Genomic DNA, 23,714 nt, shown 5'->3' with positions numbered 1-23,714 from the left:
ACAGGAATTCGTCGGTTCAGTAGCACGGGGGAGGGGATGGCCTGTGCTTGGAAGTGACAAACAGTCTGGTGGAATCATGAGTGTTTTTTTCAAGTTCTGATTCATATTCGCTGTAGAATAAAATATGCTTTCAGCCCCCATGAGCTTTGTCACTAGGAGAGCAGTGTAGGAACTTTTGCTGTATGGCTCTGGGTTCCCTGGTGGTCTAGTGGTTAGGATTCGGCGCTCTCACCGCCGCGGCCTGGGTTCGATTCCCGGTCAGGGAACAGTCCTTCTTCTGCCCTTGAATGCTTTTCCTTCCCGCAGGTCAGGGCTTCTCAAAATGAATTTGCTTTTCTGACAAACAGTTTGCCTAGCATCCCGCAATCTGGCTCCTAATTTGATTTTCGCAAGGTTCCCTTTGAGTTGCTTTCCTCGGCGGGAGGAAAATCTCTTGTGCAAGGCTCTTGAGGAAGTGAGATTCTGTATTCCGAGGTGCGCTTCTTTTCGTAGGCTTCTGACCACATGGTGTGCGGCAGGAAGTCATCTTTGACAGGGCCGCAGGCTTTGTCTCCAAATGGCATCCCGGACCCACTGCAACCCACCTTTTTGCTGAAACGGAAGTCTGGTTCAGGGTAAGAAAAAGCTGAGCTGCACGTACCGAAAGCAGCAGAGCCCAGCGGCGGAGAGGGTGTGGCCAGGGCTGTCTGATTTGCATAGTGACCAGTGGCATCTTGGGAATGTACAGGCTTTGGAGCCTAACGGGTGCTGCAGGGGTCTGCCTGGCCGGAGAAATGCCTGTCTGGCGCTCCCCTCAGGACACACGTGTCTTCCGTTCGAGCATGGAGGGTGAGGGACATGGGTCACCCTCATATACAGGGGTGTGGGCATGGGCAGGATGGGGCGTGGGGGACCCGTCAGGGCATTGCCCGTTTGGAAGCCCGTTCGGAAGGCAAGAGGAGGCGGAGGCGGAGGCGGGAATCTCTGCTCAATTTTTTCCCGAGGCCTGGGGACAAGCCTTTGCACATTTGATCCAGCCGGGCCTGCATCAGCAGATCCTGCTCCGATGGCAAGGGAGAGCCTGCAGGTGTAAATCAAAGAAAGGGGAGAAATCCGCAAGAGGCGGGTTAACAAATTCCAGTGGCAGGCCCATGTTCCCCAGGAAGCAAGTACTTCCTCCTGCTCCCTTCAGTGGGAAAAGACATAGGAGGTGTATTTCTCTAAGCAGGGGCTCTGCGTAGGTGGCACTGCATTGCTTTGGGAAGCATCCATGCTAAGTGCAGAGTAGCAGCAGACCCCACAGCTGAGACGTGAATTGGGACTGTTAAGGAAGGGCACTGGGAGGGTGAGGAGGGCAGAGGAAAATGCTTTAAAAAAGCATCTGCAAGTTCCTACACACCCGCTGAAAACCCATACCAGGGATGGGGCTCGAACCCATGCGGACAACTGTCCATTGGATCTTAAGTCCAACGCCTTAACCACTCGGCCACCCTGGTGAGACCCTAGGCCCTGCCTTACTCAGCTCCCTTTTCATGCTGGCTGCTCCAGCGCAGGCTGTCCAGCAAGAGGTGATTGCAGAGTAAAAAGGCTTTTGCAGGAGGATAAAGGTAATTGCTTATGACAAACACACTGTGTGACACCTAACTTTTCCCCACTCGTACTTTATGGGCAATCTATACAGTGGAGTTAGCTTAGTCACAATAAGGAAGTGAGCAAGGCAGGCTCACAAGAGCATCTCCTCCCTGGTGGTCTAGTGGCTAGGATTCGGCGCTTTCACCGCCGCGGCCCGGGTTCGATTCCCGGTCAGGGAAGATCCCTCTAAGACGTAGACGTGCGTAATTTGTCCACGCAGCTCAGCTTTTTTTAATCGAAGGTCCTTAAAAAGGCACCCCGACCTATAGACGAAAGCAGAGGAAAGGGGCTGGGTCCCCTGTGTCCCAGGTTGCTTTGCTCCCATTGCCCTCAGCCACCTTCATGCGCACGCAGTCCCCCACCCAGTCAGGTGCTCTATGTGGGCGTAAAGTGCAGTACCAGCTCATCAGAAAGGTAAATTGCTGGAAAACCCGGCTGCGATGTATACATCTACTTTGGAGCACTCTTCTCCCTTGCACTCTTGAATCGGTCATTCGCAATGTATTCTTCCAGCAAGCTGAATAACGAGGTAGGTGTGAGAAGGTGTACCAGCTGTCTTTGAGCTATCAGCGGCCACTAGGTGTCCCTCTTGTGATTTCCCGGGGATCCCGATTGTACAGGAATTCGTCGGTTCAGTAGCACGGGGGAGGGGATGGCCTGTGCTTGGAAGTGACAAACAGTCTGGTGGAATCATGAGTGTTTTTTCAAGTTCTGATTCATATTCGCTGTAGAATAAAATATGCTTTCAGCCCCCATGAGCTTTGTCACTAGGAGAGCAGTGTAGGAACTTTTGCTGTATGGCTGTGGGTTCCCTGGTGGTCTAGTGGTTAGGATTCGGCGCTCTCACCGCCGCGGCCCGGGTTCGATTCCCGGTCAGGGAACAGTCCTTCTTCTGCCCTTGAATGCTTTTCCTTCCCGCAGGTCAGGGCTTCTCAAAATGAATTTGCTTTTCTGACAAACAGTTTGCCTAGCATCCCGCAATCTGGCTCCTAATTTGATTTTCGCAAGGTTCCCTTTGAGTTGCTTTCCTCGGCGGGAGGAAAATCTCTTGTGCAAGGCTCTTGAGGAAGTGAGATTCTGTATTCCGAGGTGCGCTTCTTTTCGTAGGCTTCTGACCACATGGTGTGCGGCAGGAAGTCATCTTTGACAGGGCCGCAGGCTTTGTCTCCAAATGGCATCCCGGACCCACTGCAACCCACCTTTTTGCTGAAACGGAAGTCTGGTTCAGGGTAAGAAAAAGCTGAGCTGCACGTACCGAAAGCAGCAGAGCCCAGCGGCGGAGAGGGTGTGGCCAGGGCTGTCTGATTTGCATAGTGACCAGTGGCATCTTGGGAATGTACAGGCTTTGGAGCCTAACGGGTGCTGCAGGGGTCTGCCTGGCCGGAGAAATGCCTGTCTGGCGCTCCCCTCAGGACACACGTGTCTTCCGTTCGAGCATGGAGGGTGAGGGACATGGGTCACCCTCATATACAGGGGTGTGGGCATGGGCAGGATGGGGCGTGGGGGACCCGTCAGGGCATTGCCCGTTTGGAAGCCCGTTCGGAAGGCAAGAGGAGGCGGAGGCGGAGGCGGAGGCGGGAATCTCTGCTCAATTTTTTCCCGAGGCCTGGGGACAAGCCTTTGCACATTTGATCCTGCCGGGCCTGCATCAGCAGATCCTGCTCCGATGGCAAGGGAGAGCCTGCAGGTGTAAATCAAAGAAAGGGGAGAAATCCGCAAGAGGCGGGTTAACAAATTCCAGTGGCAGGCCCATGTTCCCCAGGAAGCAAGTACTTCCTCCTGCTCCCTTCAGTGGGAAAAGACATAGGAGGTGTATTTCTCTAAGCAGGGGCTCTGCGTAGGTGGCACTGCATTGCTTTGGGAAGCATCCATGCTAAGTGCAGAGTAGCAGCAGACCCCACAGCTGAGACGTGAATTGGGACTGTTAAGGAAGGGCACTGGGAGGGTGAGGAAGGCAGAGGAAAATGCTTTAAAAAAGCATTTGCAAGTTCCTACACACCCGCTGAAAACCCATACCAGGGATGGGGCTCGAACCCATGCGGACAACTGTCCATTGGATCTTAAGTCCAACGCCTTAACCACTCGGCCACCCTGGTGAGACCCTAGGCCCTGCCTTACTCAGCTCCCTTTTCATGCTGGCTGCTCCAGCGCAGGCTGTCCAGCAAGAGGTGATTGCAGAGTAAAAAGGCTTTTGCAGGAGGATAAAGGTAATTGCTTATGACAAACACACTGTGTGACACCTAACTTTTCCCCACTCGTACTTTATGGGCAATCTATACAGTGGAGTTAGCTTAGTCACAATAAGGAAGTGAGCAAGGCAGGCAAACAAGAGCATCTCCTCCCTGGTGGTCTAGTGGCTAGGATTCGGCGCTTTCACCGCCGCGGCCCGGGTTCGATTCCCGGTCAGGGAAGATCCCTCTCAGACGTAGACGTGCGTAATTTGTCCACGCAGCTAAGCTTTTTTTAATCGAAGGTCCTTAAAAAGGCACCCCGACCTATAGACGAAAGCAGAGGAAAGGGGCTGGGTCCCCTGTGTCCCAGGTTGCTTTGCTCCCATTGCCCTCAGCCACCTTCATGCGCACGCAGTCCCCCACCCAGTCAGGTGCTCTATGTGGGCGTAAAGTGCAGTACCAGCTCATCAGAAAGGTAAATTGCTGGAAAACCCGGCTGCGATGTATACATCTACTTTGGAGCACTCTTCTCCCTTGCACTCTTGAATCGGTCATTCGCAATGTATTCTTCCAGCAAGCTGAATAACGAGGTAGGTGTGAGAAGGTGTACCAGCTGTCTTTGAGCTATCAGCGGCCACTAGGTGTCCCTCTTGTGATTTCCCGGGGATCCCGATTGTACAGGAATTCGTCGGTTCAGTAGCACGGGGGAGGGGATGGCCTGTGCTGGGAAGTGACAAACAGTCTGGTGGAATCATGAGTGTTTTTTCAAGTTCTGATTCATATTCGCTGTAGAATAAAATATGCTTTCAGCCCCCATGAGCTTTGTCACTAGGAGAGCAGTGTAGGAACTTTTGCTGTATGGCTCTGGGTTCCCTGGTGGTCTAGTGGTTAGGATTCGGCACTCTCACCGCCGTGGCCCGGGTTCGATTCCCGGTCAGGAAACAGTCCTTCTTCTGCCCTTGAATGCTTTTCCCTCCCGCAGGTCAGGGCTTCTCAAAATGAATTTGCTTTTCTGACAAACAGTTTGCCTAGCATCCCGCAATCTGGCTCCTAATTTGATTTTCGCAAGGTTCCCTTTGAGTTGCTTTCCTCGGCGGGAGGAAAATCTCTTGTGCAAGGCTCTTGAGGAAGTGAGATTCTGTATTCCGAGGTGCGCTTCTTTTCGTAGGCTTCTGACCACATGGTGTGCGGCAGGAAGTCATCTTTGACAGGGCCGCAGGCTTTGTCTCCAAATGGCATCCCGGACCCACTGCAACCCACCTTTTTGCTGAAACGGAAGTCTGGTTCAGGGTAAGAAAAAGCTGAGCTGCACGTACCGAAAGCAGCAGAGCCCAGCGGCGGAGAGGGTGTGGCCAGGGCTGTCTGATTTGCATAGTGACCAGTGGCATCTTGGGAATGTACAGGCTTTGGAGCCTAACGGGTGCTGCAGGGGTCTGCCTGGCCGGAGAAATGCCTGTCTGGCGCTCCCCTCAGGACACACGTGTCTTCCGTTCGAGCATGGAGGGTGAGGGACATGGGTCACCCTCATATACAGGGGTGTGGGCATGGGCAGGATGGGGCGTGGGGGACCCGTCAGGGCATTGCCCGTTTGGAAGCCCGTTCGGAAGGCAAGAGGAGGCGGAGGCGGAGGCGGGAATCTCTGCTCAATTTTTTCCCGAGGCCTGGGGACAAGCCTTTGCACATTTGATCCAGCCGGGCCTGCATCAGCAGATCCTGCTCCGATGGCAAGGGAGAGCCTGCAGGTGTAAATCAAAGAAAGGGGAGAAATCCGCAAGAGGCGGGTTAACAAATTCCAGTGGCAGGCCCATGTTCCCCAGGAAGCAAGTACTTCCTCCTGCTCCCTTCAGTGGGAAAAGACATAGGAGGTGTATTTCTCTAAGCAGGGGCTCTGCGTAGGTGGCACTGCATTGCTTTGGGAAGCATCCATGCTAAGTGCAGAGTAGCAGCAGACCCCACAGCTGAGACGTGAATTGGGACTGTTAAGGAAGGGCACTGGGAGGGTGAGGAGGGCAGAGGAAAATGCTTTAAAAAAGCATCTGCAAGTTCCTACACACCCGCTGAAAATCCATTCCAGGGATGGGGCTCGAACCCATGCGGACAACTGTCCATTGGATCTTAAGTCCAACGCCTTAACCACTCGGCCACCCTGGTGAGACCCTAGGCCCTGCCTTACTCAGCTCCCTTTTCATGCTGGCTGCTCCAGCGCAGGCTGTCCAGCAAGAGGTGATTGCAGAGTAAAAAGGCTTTTGCAGGAGGATAAAGGTAATTGCTTATGACAAACACACTGTGTGACACCTAACTTTTCCCCACTCGTACTTTATGGGCAATCTATACAGTGGAGTTAGCTTAGTCACAATAAGGAAGTGAGCAAGGCAGGCTCACAAGAGCATCTCCTCCCTGGTGGTCTAGTGGCTAGGATTCGGCGCTTTCACCGCCGCGGCCCGGGTTCGATTCCCGGTCAGGGAAGATCCCTCTAAGACGTAGACGTGCGTAATTTGTCCACGCAGCTCAGCTTTTTTTAATCGAAGGTCCTTAAAAAGGCACCCCGACCTATAGACGAAAGCAGAGGAAAGGGGCTGGGTCCCCTGTGTCCCAGGTTGCTTTGCTCCCATTGCCCTCAGCCACCTTCATGCGCACGCAGTCCCCCACCCAGTCAGGTGCTCTATGTGGGCGTAAAGTGCAGTACCAGCTCATCAGAAAGGTAAATTGCTGGAAAACCCGGCTGCGATGTATACATCTACTTTGGAGCACTCTTCTCCCTTGCACTCTTGAATCGGTCATTCGCAATGTATTCTTCCAGCAAGCTGAATAACGAGGTAGGTGTGAGAAGGTGTACCAGCTGTCTTTGAGCTATCAGCGGCCACTAGGTGTCCCTCTTGTGATTTCCCGGGGATCCCGATTGTACAGGAATTCGTCGGTTCAGTAGCACGGGGGAGGGGATGGCCTGTGCTTGGAAGTGACAAACAGTCTGGTGGAATCATGAGTGTTTTTTTCAAGTTCTGATTCATATTCGCTGTAGAATAAAATATGCTTTCAGCCCCCATGAGCTTTGTCACTAGGAGAGCAGTGTAGGAACTTTTGCTGTATGGCTCTGGGTTCCCTGGTGGTCTAGTGGTTAGGATTCGGTGCTCTCACCGCCGCGGCCCGGGTTCGATTCCCGGTCAGGGAACAGTCCTTCTTCTGCCCTTGAATGCTTTTCCTTCCCGCAGGTCAGGGCTTCTCAAAATGAATTTGCTTTTCTGACAAACAGTTTGCCTAGCATCCCGCAATCTGGCTCCTAATTTGATTTTCGCAAGGTTCCCTTTGAGTTGCTTTCCTCGGCGGGAGGAAAATCTCTTGTGCAAGGCTCTTGAGGAAGTGAGATTCTGTATTCCGAGGTGCGCTTCTTTTCGTAGGCTTCTGACCACATGGTGTGCGGCAGGAAGTCATCTTTGACAGGGCCGCAGGCTTTGTCTCCAAATGGCATCCCGGACCCACTGCAACCCACCTTTTTGCTGAAACGGAAGTCTGGTTCAGGGTAAGAAAAAGCTGAGCTGCACGTACCGAAAGCAGCAGAGCCCAGCGGCGGAGAGGGTGTGGCCAGGGCTGTCTGATTTGCATAGTGACCAGTGGCATCTTGGGAATGTACAGGCTTTGGAGCCTAACGGGTGCTGCAGGGGTCTGCCTGGCCGGAGAAATGCCTGTCTGGCGCTCCCCTCAGGACACACGTGTCTTCCGTTCGAGCATGGAGGGTGAGGGACATGGGTCACCCTCATATACAGGGGTGTGGGCATGGGCAGGATGGGGCGTGGGGGACCCGTCAGGGCATTGCCCGTTTGGAAGCCCGTTCGGAAGGCAAGAGGAGGCGGAGGCGGAGGCGGGAATCTCTGCTCAATTTTTTCCCGAGGCCTGGGGACAAGCCTTTGCACATTTGATCCAGCCGGGCCTGCATCAGCAGATCCTGCTCCGATGGCAAGGGAGAGCCTGCAGGTGTAAATCAAAGAAAGGGGAGAAATCCGCAAGAGGCGGGTTAACAAATTCCAGTGGCAGGCCCATGTTCCCCAGGAAGCAAGTACTTCCTCCTGCTCCCTTCAGTGGGAAAAGACATAGGAGGTGTATTTCTCTAAGCAGGGGCTCTGCGTAGGTGGCACTGCATTGCTTTGGGAAGCATCCATGCTAAGTGCAGAGTAGCAGCAGACCCCACAGCTGAGACGTGAATTGGGACTGTTAAGGAAGGGCACTGGGAGGGTGAGGAGGGCAGAGGAAAATGCTTTAAAAAAGCATCTGCAAGTTCCTACACACCCGCTGAAAACCCATACCAGGGATGGGGCTCGAACCCATGCGGACAACTGTCCATTGGATCTTAAGTCCAACGCCTTAACCACTCGGCCACCCTGGTGAGACCTTAGGCCCTGCCTTACTCAGCTCCCTTTTCATGCTGGCTGCTCCAGCGCAGGCTGTCCAGCAAGAGGTGATTGCAGAGTAAAAAGGCTTTTGCAGGAGGATAAAGGTAATTGCTTATGACAAACACACTGTGTGACACCTAACTTTTCCCCACTCGTACTTTATGGGCAATCTATACAGTGGAGTTAGCTTAGTCACAATAAGGAAGTGAGCAAGGCAGGCTCACAAGAGCATCTCCTCCCTGGTGGTCTAGTGGCTAGGATTCGGCGCTTTCACCGCCGCGGCCCGGGTTCGATTCCCGGTCAGGGAAGATCCCTCTAAGACGTAGACGTGCGTAATTTGTCCACGCAGCTCAGCTTTTTTTAATCGAAGGTCCTTAAAAAGGCACCCCGACCTATAGACGAAAGCAGAGGAAAGGGGCTGGGTCCCCTGTGTCCCAGGTTGCTTTGCTCCCATTGCCCTCAGCCACCTTCATGCGCACGCAGTCCCCCACCCAGTCAGGTGCTCTATGTGGGCGTAAAGTGCAGTACCAGCTCATCAGAAAGGTAAATTGCTGGAAAACCCGGCTGCGATGTATACATCTACTTTGGAGCACTCTTCTCCCTTGCACTCTTGAATCGGTCATTCGCAATGTATTCTTCCAGCAAGCTGAATAACGAGGTAGGTGTGAGAAGGTGTACCAGCTGTCTTTGAGCTATCAGCGGCCACTAGGTGTCCCTCTTGTGATTTCCCGGGGATCCCGATTGTACAGGAATTCGTCGGTTCAGTAGCACGGGGGAGGGGATGGCCTGTGCTTGGAAGTGACAAACAGTCTGGTGGAATCATGAGTGTTTTTTCAAGTTCTGATTCATATTCGCTGTAGAATAAAATATGCTTTCAGCCCCCATGAGCTTTGTCACTAGGAGAGCAGTGTAGGAACTTTTGCTGTATGGCTGTGGGTTCCCTGGTGGTCTAGTGGTTAGGATTCGGCGCTCTCACCGCCGCGGCCCGGGTTCGATTCCCGGTCAGGGAACAGTCCTTCTTCTGCCCTTGAATGCTTTTCCTTCCCGCAGGTCAGGGCTTCTCAAAATGAATTTGCTTTTCTGACAAACAGTTTGCCTAGCATCCCGCAATCTGGCTCCTAATTTGATTTTCGCAAGGTTCCCTTTGAGTTGCTTTCCTCGGCGGGAGGAAAATCTCTTGTGCAAGGCTCTTGAGGAAGTGAGATTCTGTATTCCGAGGTGCGCTTCTTTTCGTAGGCTTCTGACCACATGGTGTGCGGCAGGAAGTCATCTTTGACAGGGCCGCAGGCTTTGTCTCCAAATGGCATCCCGGACCCACTGCAACCCACCTTTTTGCTGAAACGGAAGTCTGGTTCAGGGTAAGAAAAAGCTGAGCTGCACGTACCGAAAGCAGCAGAGCCCAGCGGCGGAGAGGGTGTGGCCAGGGCTGTCTGATTTGCATAGTGACCAGTGGCATCTTGGGAATGTACAGGCTTTGGAGCCTAACGGGTGCTGCAGGGGTCTGCCTGGCCGGAGAAATGCCTGTCTGGCGCTCCCCTCAGGACACACGTGTCTTCCGTTCGAGCATGGAGGGTGAGGGACATGGGTCACCCTCATATACAGGGGTGTGGGCATGGGCAGGATGGGGCGTGGGGGACCCGTCAGGGCATTGCCCGTTTGGAAGCCCGTTCGGAAGGCAAGAGGAGGCGGAGGCGGAGGCGGAGGCGGGAATCTCTGCTCAATTTTTTCCCGAGGCCTGGGGACAAGCCTTTGCACATTTGATCCTGCCGGGCCTGCATCAGCAGATCCTGCTCCGATGGCAAGGGAGAGCCTGCAGGTGTAAATCAAAGAAAGGGGAGAAATCCGCAAGAGGCGGGTTAACAAATTCCAGTGGCAGGCCCATGTTCCCCAGGAAGCAAGTACTTCCTCCTGCTCCCTTCAGTGGGAAAAGACATAGGAGGTGTATTTCTCTAAGCAGGGGCTCTGCGTAGGTGGCACTGCATTGCTTTGGGAAGCATCCATGCTAAGTGCAGAGTAGCAGCAGACCCCACAGCTGAGACGTGAATTGGGACTGTTAAGGAAGGGCACTGGGAGGGTGAGGAAGGCAGAGGAAAATGCTTTAAAAAAGCATTTGCAAGTTCCTACACACCCGCTGAAAACCCATACCAGGGATGGGGCTCGAACCCATGCGGACAACTGTCCATTGGATCTTAAGTCCAACGCCTTAACCACTCGGCCACCCTGGTGAGACCCTAGGCCCTGCCTTACTCAGCTCCCTTTTCATGCTGGCTGCTCCAGCGCAGGCTGTCCAGCAAGAGGTGATTGCAGAGTAAAAAGGCTTTTGCAGGAGGATAAAGGTAATTGCTTATGACAAACACACTGTGTGACACCTAACTTTTCCCCACTCGTACTTTATGGGCAATCTATACAGTGGAGTTAGCTTAGTCACAATAAGGAAGTGAGCAAGGCAGGCAAACAAGAGCATCTCCTCCCTGGTGGTCTAGTGGCTAGGATTCGGCGCTTTCACCGCCGCGGCCCGGGTTCGATTCCCGGTCAGGGAAGATCCCTCTCAGACGTAGACGTGCGTAATTTGTCCACGCAGCTAAGCTTTTTTTAATCGAAGGTCCTTAAAAAGGCACCCCGACCTATAGACGAAAGCAGAGGAAAGGGGCTGGGTCCCCTGTGTCCCAGGTTGCTTTGCTCCCATTGCCCTCAGCCACCTTCATGCGCACGCAGTCCCCCACCCAGTCAGGTGCTCTATGTGGGCGTAAAGTGCAGTACCAGCTCATCAGAAAGGTAAATTGCTGGAAAACCCGGCTGCGATGTATACATCTACTTTGGAGCACTCTTCTCCCTTGCACTCTTGAATCGGTCATTCGCAATGTATTCTTCCAGCAAGCTGAATAACGAGGTAGGTGTGAGAAGGTGTACCAGCTGTCTTTGAGCTATCAGCGGCCACTAGGTGTCCCTCTTGTGATTTCCCGGGGATCCCGATTGTACAGGAATTCGTCGGTTCAGTAGCACGGGGGAGGGGATGGCCTGTGCTGGGAAGTGACAAACAGTCTGGTGGAATCATGAGTGTTTTTTCAAGTTCTGATTCATATTCGCTGTAGAATAAAATATGCTTTCAGCCCCCATGAGCTTTGTCACTAGGAGAGCAGTGTAGGAACTTTTGCTGTATGGCTCTGGGTTCCCTGGTGGTCTAGTGGTTAGGATTCGGCGCTCTCACCGCCGTGGCCCGGGTTCGATTCCCGGTCAGGAAACAGTCCTTCTTCTGCCCTTGAATGCTTTTCCTTCCCGCAGGTCAGGGCTTCTCAAAATGAATTTGCTTTTCTGACAAACAGTTTGCCTAGCATCCCGCAATCTGGCTCCTAATTTGATTTTCGCAAGGTTCCCTTTGAGTTGCTTTCCTCGGCGGGAGGAAAATCTCTTGTGCAAGGCTCTTGAGGAAGTGAGATTCTGTATTCCGAGGTGCGCTTCTTTTCGTAGGCTTCTGACCACATGGTGTGCGGCAGGAAGTCATCTTTGACAGGGCCGCAGGCTTTGTCTCCAAATGGCATCCCGGACCCACTGCAACCCACCTTTTTGCTGAAACGGAAGTCTGGTTCAGGGTAAGAAAAAGCTGAGCTGCACGTACCGAAAGCAGCAGAGCCCAGCGGCGGAGAGGGTGTGGCCAGGGCTGTCTGATTTGCATAGTGACCAGTGGCATCTTGGGAATGTACAGGCTTTGGAGCCTAACGGGTGCTGCAGGGGTCTGCCTGGCCGGAGAAATGCCTGTCTGGCGCTCCCCTCAGGACACACGTGTCTTCCGTTCGAGCATGGAGGGTGAGGGACATGGGTCACCCTCATATACAGGGGTGTGGGCATGGGCAGGATGGGGCGTGGGGGACCCGTCAGGGCATTGCCCGTTTGGAAGCCCGTTCGGAAGGCAAGAGGAGGCGGAGGCGGAGGCGGGAATCTCTGCTCAATTTTTTCCCGAGGCCTGGGGACAAGCCTTTGCACATTTGATCCAGCCGGGCCTGCATCAGCAGATCCTGCTCCGATGGCAAGGGAGAGCCTGCAAGTGTAAATCAAAGAAAGGGGAGAAATCCGCAAGAGGCGGGTTAACAAATTCCAGTGGCAGGCCCATGTTCCCCAGGAAGCAAGTACTTCCTCCTGCTCCCTTCAGTGGGAAAAGACATAGGAGGTGTATTTCTCTAAGCAGGGGCTCTGCGTAGGTGGCACTGCATTGCTTTGGGAAGCATCCATGCTAAGTGCAGAGTAGCAGCAGACCCCACAGCTGAGACGTGAATTGGGACTGTTAAGGAAGGGCACTGGGAGGGTGAGGAGGGCAGAGGAAAATGCTTTAAAAAAGCATCTGCAAGTTCCTACACACCCGCTGAAAACCCATACCAGGGATGGGGCTCGAACCCATGCGGACAACTGTCCATTGGATCTTAAGTCCAACGCCTTAACCACTCGGCCACCCTGGTGAGACCCTAGGCCCTGCCTTACTCAGCTCCCTTTTCATGCTGGCTGCTCCAGCGCAGGCTGTCCAGCAAGAGGTGATTGCAGAGTAAAAAGGCTTTTGCAGGAGGATAAAGGTAATTGCTTATGACAAACACACTGTGTGACACCTAACTTTTCCCCACTCGTACTTTATGGGCAATCTATACAGTGGAGTTAGCTTAGTCACAATAAGGAAGTGAGCAAGGCAGGCTCACAAGAGCATCTCCTCCCTGGTGGTCTAGTGGCTAGGATTCGGCGCTTTCACCGCCGCGGCCCGGGTTCGATTCCCGGTCAGGGAAGATCCCTCTAAGACGTAGACGTGCGTAATTTGTCCACGCAGCTCAGCTTTTTTTAATCGAAGGTCCTTAAAAAGGCACCCCGACCTATAGACGAAAGCAGAGGAAAGGGGCTGGGTCCCCTGTGTCCCAGGTTGCTTTGCTCCCATTGCCCTCAGCCACCTTCATGCGCACGCAGTCCCCCACCCAGTCAGGTGCTCTATGTGGGCGTAAAGTGCAGTACCAGCTCATCAGAAAGGTAAATTGTGGAAAAACCCGGCTGCGATGTATACATCTACTTTGGAGCACTCTTCTCCCTTGCACTCTTGAATCGGTCATTCGCAATGTATTCTTCCAGCAAGCTGAATAACGAGGTAGGTGTGAGAAGGTGTACCAGCTGTCTTTGAGCTATCAGCGGCCACTAGGTGTCCCTCTTGTGATTTCCCGGGGATCCCGATTGTACAGGAATTCGTCGGTTCAGTAGCACGGGGGAGGGGATGGCCTGTGCTTGGAAGTGACAAACAGTCTGGTGGAATCATGAGTGTTTTTTCAAGTTCTGATTCATATTCGCTGTAGAATAAAATATGCTTTCAGCCCCCATGAGCTTTGTCACTAGGAGAGCAGTGTAGGAACTTTTGCTGTATGGCTCTGGGTTCCCTGGTGGTCTAGTGGTTAGGATTCGGCGCTCTCACCGCCGCGGCCCGGGTTTGATTCCCGGTCAGGGAACAGTCCTTCTTCTGCCCTTGAATGCTTTTCCTTCCCGCAGGTCAGGGCTTCTCAAAATGAATTTGCTTTTCTGACAAACAGTTTGCCTAGCATCCCGCAATCTGGCTCCTAATTTGATTTTCGCAAGGTTCCCTTTGAGTTGGTTTCCTCGGCGGGAGGAAAATCTCTTGTGCAAGGCTCTTGAGGAAGTGAGATTCTGTATTCCGAGGTGCGCTTCTTTTCGTAGGCTTCTGACCACATGGTGTGCGGCAGGAAGTCATCTTTGACAGGGCCGCAGGCTTTGTCTCCAAATGGCATCCCGGACCCACTGCAACCCACCTTTTTGCTGAAACGGAAGTCTGGTTCAGGGTAAGAAAAAGCTGAGCTGCACGTACCGAAAGCAGCAGAGCCCAGCGGCGGAGAGGTTGTGGCCAGGGCTGTCTGATTTGCATAGTGACCAGTGGCATCTTGGGAATGTACAGGCTTTGGAGCCTAACGGGTGCTGCAGGGGTCTGCCTGGCCGGAGAAATGCCTGTCTGGCGCTCCCCTCAGGACACACGTGTCTTCCGTTCGAGCATGGAGGGTGAGGGACATGGGTCACCCTCATATACAGGGGTGTGGGCATGGGCAGGATGGGGCGTGGGGGACCCGTCAGGGCATTGCCCGTTTGGAAGCCCGTTCGGAAGGCAAGAGGAGGCGGAGGCGGAGGCGGAGGCGGGAATCTCTGCTCAATTTTTTCCCGAGGCCTGGGGACAAGCCTTTGCACATTTGATCCTGCCGGGCCTGCATCAGCAGATCCTGCTCCGATGGCAAGGGAGAGCCTGCAGGTGTAAATCAAAGAAAGGGGAGAAATCCGCAAGAGGCGGGTTAACAAATTCCAGTGGCAGGCCCATGTTCCCCAGGAAGCAAGTACTTCCTCCTGCTCCATTCAGTGGGAAAAGACATAGGAGGTGTATTTCTCTAAGCAGGGGCTCTGCGTAGGTGGCACTGCATTGCTTTGGGAAGCATCCATGCTAAGTGCAGAGTAGCAGCAGACCCCACAGCTGAGACGTGAATTGGGACTGTTAAGGAAGGGCACTGGGAGGGTGAGGAAGGCAGAGGAAAATGCTTTAAAAAAGCATCTGCAAGTTCCTACACACCCGCTGAAAACCCATACCAGGGATGGGGCTCGAACCCATGCGGACAACTGTCCATTGGATCTTAAGTCCAACGCCTTAACCACTCGGCCACCCTGGTGAGACCCTAGGCCCTGCCTTACTCAGCTCCCTTTTCATGCTGGCTGCTCCAGCGCAGGCTGTCCAGCAAGAGGTGATTGCAGAGTAAAAAGGCTTTTGCAGGAGGATAAAGGTAATTGCTTATGACAAACACACTGTGTGACACCTAACTTTTCCCCACTCGTACTTTATGGGCAATCTATACAGTGGAGTTAGCTTAGTCACAATAAGGAAGTGAGCAAGGCAGGCTCACAAGAGCATCTCCTCCCTGGTGGTCTAGTGGCTAGGATTCGGCGCTTTCACCGCCGCGGCCCGGGTTCGATTCCCGGTCAGGGAAGATCCCTCTAAGACGTAGACGTGCGTAATTTGTCCACGCAGCTAAGCTTTTTTTAATCGAAGGTCCTTAAAAAGGCACCCCGACCTATAGACGAAAGCAGAGGAAAGGGGCTGGGTCCCCTGTGTCCCAGGTTGCTTTGCTCCCATTGCCCTCAGCCACCTTCATGCGCACGCAGTCCCCCACCCAGTCAGGTGCTCTATGTGGGCGTAAAGTGCAGTACCAGCTCATCAGAAAGGTAAATTGCTGGAAAACCCGGCTGCGATGTATACATCTACTTTGGAGCACTCTTCTCCCTTGCACTCTTGAATCGGTCATTCGCAATGTATTCTTCCAGCAAGCTGAATAACGAGGTAGGTGTGAGAAGGTGTACCAGCTGTCTTTGAGCTATCAGCGGCCACTAGGTGTCCCTCTTGTGATTTCCCGGGGATCCCGATTGTACAGGAATTCGTCGGTTCAGTAGCACGGGGGAGGGGATGGCCTGTGCTGGGAAGTGACAAACAGTCTGGTGGAATCATGAGTGTTTTTTCAAGTTCTGATTCATATTCGCTGTAGAATAAAATATGCTTTCAGCCCCCATGAGCTTTGTCACTAGGAGAGCAGTGTAGGAACTTTTGCTGTATGGCTCTGGGTTCCCTGGTGGTCTAGTGGTTAGGATTCGGCGCTCTCACCGCCGTGGCCCGGGTTCGATTCCCGGTCAGGAAACAGTCCTTCTTCTGCCCTTGAATGCTTTTCCTTCCCGCAGGTCAGGGCTTCTCAAAATGAATTTGCTTTTCTGACAAACAGTTTGCCTAGCATCCCGCAATCTGGCTCCTAATTTGATTTTCGCAAGGTTCCCTTTGAGTTGCTTTCCTCGGCGGGAGGAAAATCTCTTGTGCAAGGCTCTTGAGGAAGTGAGATTCTGTATTCCGAGGTGCGCTTCTTTTCGTAGGCTTCTGACCACATGGTGTGCGGCAGGAAGTCATCTTTGACAGGGCCGCAGGCTTTGTCTCCAAATGGCATACCGGACCCACTGCAACCCACCTTTTTGCTGAAACGGAAGTCTGGTTCAGGGTAAGAAAAAGCTGAGCTGCACGTACCGAAAGCAGCAGAGCCCAGCGGCGGAGAGGGTGTGGCCAGGGCTGTCTGATTTGCATAGTGACCAGTGGCATCTTGGGAATGTACAGGCTTTGGAGCCTAACGGGTGCTGCAGGGGTCTGCCTGGCCGGAGAAATGCCTGTCTGGCGCTCCCCTCAGGACACACGTGTCTTCCGTTCGAGCATGGAGGGTGAGGGACATGGGTCACCCTCATATACAGGGGTGTGGGCATGGGCAGGATGGGGCGTGGGGGACCCGTCAGGGCATTGCCCGTTTGGAAGCCCGTTCGGAAGGCAAGAGGAGGCGGAGGCGGGAATCTCTGCTCAATTTTTTCCCGAGGCCTGGGGACAAGCCTTTGCACATTTGATCCAGCCGGGCCTGCATCAGCAGATCCTGCTCCGATGGCAAGGGAGAGCCTGCAAGTGTAAATCAAAGAAAGGGGAGAAATCCGCAAGAGGCGGGTTAACAAATTCCAGTGGCAGGCCCATGTTCCCCAGGAAGCAAGTACTTCCTCCTGCTCCCTTCAGTGGGAAAAGACATAGGAGGTGTATTTCTCTAAGCAGGGGCTCTGCGTAGGTGGCACTGCATTGCTTTGGGAAGCATCCATGCTAAGTGCAGAGTAGCAGCAGACCCCACAGCTGAGACGTGAATTGGGACTGTTAAGGAAGGGCACTGGGAGGGTGAGGAGGGCAGAGGAAAATGCTTTAAAAAAGCATCTGCAAGTTCCTACACACCCGCTGAAAACCCATTCCAGGGATGGGGCTCGAACCCATGCGGACAACTGTCCATTGGATCTTAAGTCCAACGCCTTAACCACTCGGCCACCCTGGTGAGACCCTAGGCCCTGCCTTACTCAGCTCCCTTTTCATGCTGGCTGCTCCAGCGCAGGCTGTCCAGCAAGAGGTGATTGCAGAGTAAAAAGGCTTTTGCAGGAGGATAAAGGTAATTGCTTATGACAAACACACTGTGTGACACCTAACTTTTCCCCACTCGTACTTTATGGGCAATCTATACAGTGGAGTTAGCTTAGTCACAATAAGGAAGTGAGCAAGGCAGGCTCACAAGAGCATCTCCTCCCTGGTGGTCTAGTGGCTAGGATTCGGCGCTTTCACCGCCGCGGCCCGGGTTCGATTCCCGGTCAGGGAAGATCCCTCTAAGACGTAGACGTGCGTAATTTGTCCACGCAGCTCAGCTTTTTTTAATCGAAGGTCCTTAAAAAGGCACCCCGACCTATAGACGAAAGCAGAGGAAAGGGGCTGGGTCCCCTGTGTCCCAGGTTGCTTTGCTCCCATTGCCCTCAGCCACCTTCATGCGCACGCAGTCCCCCACCCAGTCAGGTGCTCTATGTGGGCGTAAAGTGCAGTACCAGCTCATCAGAAAGGTAAATTGCTGGAAAACCCGGCTGCGATGTATACATCTACTTTGGAGCACTCTTCTCCCTTGCACTCTTGAATCGGTCATTCGCAATGTATTCTTCCAGCAAGCTGAATAACGAGGTAGGTGTGAGAAGGTGTACCAGCTGTCTTTGAGCTAACAGCGGCCACTAGGTGTCCCTCTTGTGATTTCCCGGGGATCCCGATTGTACAGGAATTCGTCGGTTCAGTAGCACGGGGGAGGGGATGGCCTGTGCTTGGAAGTGACAAACAGTCTGGTGGAATCATGAGTGTTTTTTTCAAGTTCTGATTCATATTCGCTGTAGAATAAAATATGCTTTCAGCCCCCATGAGCTTTGTCACTAGGAGAGCAGTGTAGGAACTTTTGCTGTATGGCTGTGGGTTCCCTGGTGGTCTAGTGGTTAGGATTCGGCGCTCTCACCGCCGCGGCCCGGGTTCGATTCCCGGTCAGGGAACAGTCCTTCTTCTGCCCTTGAATGCTTTTCCTTCCCGCAGGTCAGGGCTTCTCAAAATGAATTTGCTTTTCTGACAAACAGTTTGCCTAGCATCCCGCAATCTGGCTCCTAATTTGATTTTCGCAAGGTTCCCTTTGAGTTGCTTTCCTCGGCGGGAGGAAAATCTCTTGTGCAAGGCTCTTGAGGAAGTGAGATTCTGTATTCCGAGGTGCGCTTCTTTTCGTAGGCTTCTGACCACATGGTGTGCGGCAGGAAGTCATCTTTGACAGGGCCGCAGGCTTTGTCTCCAAATGGCATCCCGGACCCACTGCAACCCACCTTTTTGCTGAAACGGAAGTCTGGTTCAGGGTAAGAAAAAGCTGAGCTGCACGTACCGAAAGCAGCAGAGCCCAGCGGCGGAGAGGGTGTGGCCAGGGCTGTCTGATTTGCATAGTGACCAGTGGCATCTTGGGAATGTACAGGCTTTGGAGCCTAACGGGTGCTGCAGGGGTCTGCCTGGCCGGAGAAATGCCTGTCTGGCGCTCCCCTCAGGACACACGTGTCTTCCGTTCGAGCATGGAGGGTGAGGGACATGGGTCACCCTCATATACAGGGGTGTGGGCATGGGCAGGATGGGGCGTGGGGGACCCGTCAGGGCATTGCCCGTTTGGAAGCCCGTTCGGAAGGCAAGAGGAGGCGGAGGCGGAGGCGGGAATCTCTGCTCAATTTTTTCCCGAGGCCTGGGGACAAGCCTTTGCACATTTGATCCTGCCGGGCCTGCATCAGCAGATCCTGCTCCGATGGCAAGGGAGAGCCTGCAGGTGTAAATCAAAGAAAGGGGAGAAATCCGCAAGAGGCGGGTTAACAAATTCCAGTGGCAGGCCCATGTTCCCCAGGAAGCAAGTACTTCCTCCTGCTCCCTTCAGTGGGAAAAGACATAGGAGGTGTATTTCTCTAAGCAGGGGCTCTGCGTAGGTGGCACTGCATTGCTTTGGGAAGCATCCATGCTAAGTGCAGAGTAGCAGCAGACCCCACAGCTGAGACGTGAATTGGGACTGTTAAGGAAGGGCACTGGGAGGGTGAGGAAGGCAGAGGAAAATGCTTTAAAAAAGCATTTGCAAGTTCCTACACACCCGCTGAAAACCCATACCAGGGATGGGGCTCGAACCCATGCGGACAACTGTCCATTGGATCTTAAGTCCAACGTCTTAACCACTCGGCCACCCTGGTGAGACCCTAGGCCCTGCCTTACTCAGCTCCCTTTTCATGCTGGCTGCTCCAGCGCAGGCTGTCCAGCAAGAGGTGATTGCAGAGTAAAAAGGCTTTTGCAGGAGGATAAAGGTAATTGCTTATGACAAACACACTGTGTGACACCTAACTTTTCCCCACTCGTACTTTATGGGCAATCTATACAGTGGAGTTAGCTTAGTCACAATAAGGAAGTGAGCAAGGCAGGCTCACAAGAGCATCTCCTCCCTGGTGGTCTAGTGGCTAGGATTCGGCGCTTTCACTGCCGCGGCCCGGGTTCGATTCCCGGTCAGGGAAGATCCCTCTCAGACGTAGACGTGCGTAATTTGTCCACGCAGCTAAGCTTTTTTTAATCGAAGGTCCTTAAAAAGGCACCCCGACCTATAGACGAAAGCAGAGGAAAGGGGCTGGGTCCCCTGTGTCCCAGGTTGCTTTGCTCCCATTGCCCTCAGCCACCTTCATGCGCACGCAGTCCCCCACCCAGTCAGGTGCTCTATGTGGGCGTAAAGTGCAGTACCAGCTCATCAGAAAGGTAAATTGCTGGAAAACCCGGCTGCGATGTATACATCTACTTTGGAGCACTCTTCTCCCTTGCACTCTTGAATCGGTCATTCGCAATGTATTCTTCCAGCAAGCTGAATAACGAGGTAGGTGTGAGAAGGTGTACCAGCTGTCTTTGAGCTATCAGCGGCCACTAGGTGTCCCTCTTGTGATTTCCCGGGGATCCCGATTGTACAGGAATTCGTCGGTTCAGTAGCACGGGGGAGGGGATGGCCTGTGCTGGGAAGTGACAAACAGTCTGGTGGAATCATGAGTGTTTTTTCAAGTTCTGATTCATATTCGCTGTAGAATAAAATATGCTTTCAGCCCCCATGAGCTTTGTCACTAGGAGAGCAGTGTAGGAACTTTTGCTGTATGGCTCTGGGTTCCCTGGTGGTCTAGTGGTTAGGATTCGGCGCTCTCACCGCCGTGGCCCGGGTTCGATTCCCGGTCAGGAAACAGTCCTTCTTCTGCCCTTGAATGCTTTTCCTTCCCGCAGGTCAGGGCTTCTCAAAATGAATTTGCTTTTCTGACAAACAGTTTGCCTAGCATCCCGCAATCTGGCTCCTAATTTGATTTTCGCAAGGTTCCCTTTGAGTTGCTTTCCTCGGCGGGAGGAAAATCTCTTGTGCAAGGCTCTTGAGGAAGTGAGATTCTGTATTCCGAGGTGCGCTTCTTTTCGTAGGCTTCTGACCACATGGTGTGCGGCAGGAAGTCATCTTTGACAGGGCCGCAGGCTTTGTCTCCAAATGGCATCCCGGACCCACTGCAACCCACCTTTTTGCTGAAACGGAAGTCTGGTTCAGGGTAAGAAAAAGCTGAGCTGCACGTACCGAAAGCAGCAGAGCCCAGCGGCGGAGAGGGTGTGGCCAGGGCTGTCTGATTTGCATAGTGACCAGTGGCATCTTGGGAATGTACAGGCTTTGGAGCCTAACGGGTGCTGCAGGGGTCTGCCTGGCCGGAGAAATGCCTGTCTGGCGCTCCCCTCAGGACACACGTGTCTTCCGTTCGAGCATGGAGGGTGAGGGACATGGGTCACCCTCATATACAGGGGTGTGGGCATGGGCAGGATGGGGCGTGGGGGACCCGTCAGGGCATTGCCCGTTTGGAAGCCCGTTCGGAAGGCAAGAGGAGGCGGAGGCGGAGGCGGGAATCTCTGCTCAATTTTTTCCCGAGGCCTGGGGACAAGCCTTTGCACATTTGATCCAGCCGGGCCTGCATCAGCAGATCCTGCTCCGATGGCAAGGGAGAGCCTGCAAGTGTAAATCAAAGAAAGGGGAGAAATCCGCAAGAGGCGGGTTAACAAATTCCAGTGGCAGGCCCATGTTCCCCAGGAAGCAAGTACTTCCTCCTGCTCCCTTCAGTGGGAAAAGACATAGGAGGTGTATTTCTCTAAGCAGGGGCTCTGCGTAGGTGGCACTGCATTGCTTTGGGAAGCATCCATGCTAAGTGCAGAGTAGCAGCAGACCCCACAGCTGAGACGTGAATTGGGACTGTTAAGGAAGGGCACTGGGAGGGTGAGGAGGGCAGAGGAAAATGCTTTAAAAAAGCATCTGCAAGTTCCTACACACCCGCTGAAAACCCATACCAGGGATGGGGCTCGAACCCATGCGGACAACTGTCCATTGGATCTTAAGTCCAACGCCTTAACCACTCGGCCACCCTGGTGAGACCCTAGGCCCTGCCTTACTCAGCTCCCTTTTCATGCTGGCTGCTCCAGCGCAGGCTGTCCAGCAAGAGGTGATTGCAGAGTAAAAAGGCTTTTGCAGGAGGATAAAGGTAATTGCTTATGACAAACACACTGTGTGACACCTAACTTTTCCCCACTCGTACTTTATGGGCAATCTATACAGTGGAGTTAGCTTAGTCACAATAAGGAAGTGAGCAAGGCAGGCTCACAAGAGCATCTCCTCCCTGGTGGTCTAGTGGCTAGGATTCGGCGCTTTCACCGCCGCGGCCCGGGTTCGATTCCCGGTCAGGGAAGATCCCTCTAAGACGTAGACGTGCGTAATTTGTCCACGCAGCTCAGCTTTTTTTAATCGAAGGTCCTTAAAAAGGCACCCCGACCTATAGACGAAAGCAGAGGAAAGGGGCTGGGTCCCCTGTGTCCCAGGTTGCTTTGCTCCCATTGCCCTCAGCCACCTTCATGCGCACGCAGTCCCCCACCCAGTCAGGTGCTCTATGTGGGCGTAAAGTGCAGTACCAGCTCATCAGAAAGGTAAATTGCTGGAAAACCCGGCTGCGATGTATACATCTACTTTGGAGCACTCTTCTCCCTTGCACTCTTGAATCGGTCATTCGCAATGTATTCTTCCAGCAAGCTGAATAACGAGGTAGGTGTGAGAAGGTGTACCAGCTGTCTTTGAGCTATCAGCGGCCACTAGGTGTCCCTCTTGTGATTTCCCGGGGATCCCGATTGTACAGGAATTCGTCGGTTCAGTAGCACGGGGGAGGGGATGGCCTGTGCTTGGAAGTGACAAACAGTCTGGTGGAATCATGAGTGTTTTTTCAAGTTCTGATTCATATTCGCTGTAGAATAAAATATGCTTTCAGCCCCCATGAGCTTTGTCACTAGGAGAGCAGTGTAGGAACTTTTGCTGTATGGCTCTGGGTTCCCTGGTGGTCTAGTGGTTAGGATTCGGCGCTCTCACTGCCGCGGCCCGGGTTCGATTCCCGGTCAGGGAACAGTCCTTCTTCTGCCCTTGAATGCTTTTCCTTCCCGCAGGTCAGGGCTTCTCAAAATGAATTTGCTTTTCTGACAAACAGTTTGCCTAGCATCCCGCAATCTGGCTCCTAATTTGATTTTCGCAAGGTTCCCTTTGAGTTGCTTTCCTCGGCGGGAGGAAAATCTCTTGTGCAAGGCTCTTGAGGAAGTGAGATTCTGTATTCCGAGGTGCGCTTCTTTTCGTAGGCTTCTGACCACATGGTGTGCGGCAGGAAGTCATCTTTGACAGGGCCGCAGGCTTTGTCTCCAAATGGCATCCCGGACCCACTGCAACCCACCTTTTTGCTGAAACGGAAGTCTGGTTCAGGGTAAGAAAAAGCTGAGCTGCACGTACCGAAAGCAGCAGAGCCCAGCGGCGGAGAGGGTGTGGCCAGGGCTGTCTGATTTGCATAGTGACCAGTGGCATCTTGGGAATGTACAGGCTTTGGAGCCTAACGGGTGCTGCAGGGGTCTGCCTGGCCGGAGAAATGCCTGTCTGGCGCTCCCCTCAGGACACACGTGTCTTCCGTTCGAGCATGGAGGGTGAGGGACATGGGTCACCCTCATATACAGGGGTGTGGGCATGGGCAGGATGGGGCGTGGGGGACCCGTCAGGGCATTGCCCGTTTGGAAGCCCGTTCGGAAGGCAAGAGGAGGCGGAGGCGGAGGCGGAGGCGGGAATCTCTGCTCAATTTTTTCCCGAGGCCTGGGGACAAGCCTTTGCACATTTGATCCTGCCGGGCCTGCATCAGCAGATCCTGCTCCGATGGCAAGGGAGAGCCTGCAGGTGTAAATCAAAGAAAGGGGAGAAATCCGCAAGAGGCGGGTTAACAAATTCCAGTGGCAGGCCCATGTTCCCCAGGAAGCAAGTACTTCCTCCTGCTCCCTTCAGTGGGAAAAGACATAGGAGGTGTATTTCTCTAAGCAGGGGCTCTGCGTAGGTGGCACTGCATTGCTTTGGGAAGCATCCATGCTAAGTGCAGAGTAGCAGCAGACCCCACAGCTGAGACGTGAATTGGGACTGTTAAGGAAGGGCACTGGGAGGGTGAGGAAGGCAGAGGAAAATGCTTTAAAAAAGCATCTGCAAGTTCCTACACACCCGCTGAAAACCCATACCAGGGATGGGGCTCGAACCCATGCGGACAACTGTCCATT

At 53.5% G+C, this 23,714-nt stretch overlaps 16 non-coding genes across 16 annotated transcripts; all 16 read left to right on the top strand.

The window, feature by feature from the left end:
* Positions 1–1,718: 1,718 nt before the first annotated feature.
* Positions 1,719–1,790, top strand: TRNAE-UUC (transfer RNA glutamic acid (anticodon UUC)). The gene has a single exon. It is a non-coding gene; the product is annotated as a tRNA-Glu (tRNA).
* Positions 1,791–2,420: 630 nt separating this feature from the next.
* Positions 2,421–2,492, top strand: TRNAE-CUC (transfer RNA glutamic acid (anticodon CUC)). Its single transcript has one exon. It is a non-coding gene; the product is annotated as a tRNA-Glu (tRNA).
* Positions 2,493–3,950: 1,458 nt separating this feature from the next.
* On the top strand, positions 3,951–4,022 carry TRNAE-UUC (transfer RNA glutamic acid (anticodon UUC)). Its single transcript has one exon. It is a non-coding gene; the product is annotated as a tRNA-Glu (tRNA).
* A 2,154-nt stretch (positions 4,023–6,176) lies between these two features.
* On the top strand, positions 6,177–6,248 carry TRNAE-UUC (transfer RNA glutamic acid (anticodon UUC)). The gene has a single exon. It is a non-coding gene; the product is annotated as a tRNA-Glu (tRNA).
* A 631-nt stretch (positions 6,249–6,879) lies between these two features.
* On the top strand, positions 6,880–6,951 carry TRNAE-CUC (transfer RNA glutamic acid (anticodon CUC)). The gene has a single exon. It is a non-coding gene; the product is annotated as a tRNA-Glu (tRNA).
* Positions 6,952–8,403: 1,452 nt separating this feature from the next.
* Positions 8,404–8,475, top strand: TRNAE-UUC (transfer RNA glutamic acid (anticodon UUC)). The gene has a single exon. It is a non-coding gene; the product is annotated as a tRNA-Glu (tRNA).
* Positions 8,476–9,105: 630 nt separating this feature from the next.
* Positions 9,106–9,177, top strand: TRNAE-CUC (transfer RNA glutamic acid (anticodon CUC)). Its single transcript has one exon. It is a non-coding gene; the product is annotated as a tRNA-Glu (tRNA).
* Positions 9,178–10,635: 1,458 nt separating this feature from the next.
* Positions 10,636–10,707, top strand: TRNAE-UUC (transfer RNA glutamic acid (anticodon UUC)). The gene has a single exon. It is a non-coding gene; the product is annotated as a tRNA-Glu (tRNA).
* Positions 10,708–11,337: 630 nt separating this feature from the next.
* On the top strand, positions 11,338–11,409 carry TRNAE-CUC (transfer RNA glutamic acid (anticodon CUC)). The gene has a single exon. It is a non-coding gene; the product is annotated as a tRNA-Glu (tRNA).
* A 1,452-nt stretch (positions 11,410–12,861) lies between these two features.
* On the top strand, positions 12,862–12,933 carry TRNAE-UUC (transfer RNA glutamic acid (anticodon UUC)). Its single transcript has one exon. It is a non-coding gene; the product is annotated as a tRNA-Glu (tRNA).
* Positions 12,934–15,093: 2,160 nt separating this feature from the next.
* Positions 15,094–15,165, top strand: TRNAE-UUC (transfer RNA glutamic acid (anticodon UUC)). Its single transcript has one exon. It is a non-coding gene; the product is annotated as a tRNA-Glu (tRNA).
* Positions 15,166–15,795: 630 nt separating this feature from the next.
* Positions 15,796–15,867, top strand: TRNAE-CUC (transfer RNA glutamic acid (anticodon CUC)). Its single transcript has one exon. It is a non-coding gene; the product is annotated as a tRNA-Glu (tRNA).
* Positions 15,868–17,313: 1,446 nt separating this feature from the next.
* Positions 17,314–17,385, top strand: TRNAE-UUC (transfer RNA glutamic acid (anticodon UUC)). Its single transcript has one exon. It is a non-coding gene; the product is annotated as a tRNA-Glu (tRNA).
* A 631-nt stretch (positions 17,386–18,016) lies between these two features.
* Positions 18,017–18,088, top strand: TRNAE-CUC (transfer RNA glutamic acid (anticodon CUC)). Its single transcript has one exon. It is a non-coding gene; the product is annotated as a tRNA-Glu (tRNA).
* Positions 18,089–20,242: 2,154 nt separating this feature from the next.
* On the top strand, positions 20,243–20,314 carry TRNAE-CUC (transfer RNA glutamic acid (anticodon CUC)). The gene has a single exon. It is a non-coding gene; the product is annotated as a tRNA-Glu (tRNA).
* A 1,452-nt stretch (positions 20,315–21,766) lies between these two features.
* Positions 21,767–21,838, top strand: TRNAE-UUC (transfer RNA glutamic acid (anticodon UUC)). Its single transcript has one exon. It is a non-coding gene; the product is annotated as a tRNA-Glu (tRNA).
* The last annotated feature ends 1,876 nt before the right edge of the window (positions 21,839–23,714 follow it).

This window comes from Triturus cristatus, chromosome 5_2 (assembly GCF_964204655.1).
Source record: "Triturus cristatus chromosome 5_2, aTriCri1.1, whole genome shotgun sequence".
Lineage (NCBI taxonomy): Eukaryota > Metazoa > Chordata > Amphibia > Caudata > Salamandridae > Triturus > Triturus cristatus.
This window is presented reverse-complemented; position numbering and strand designations above follow the sequence as displayed.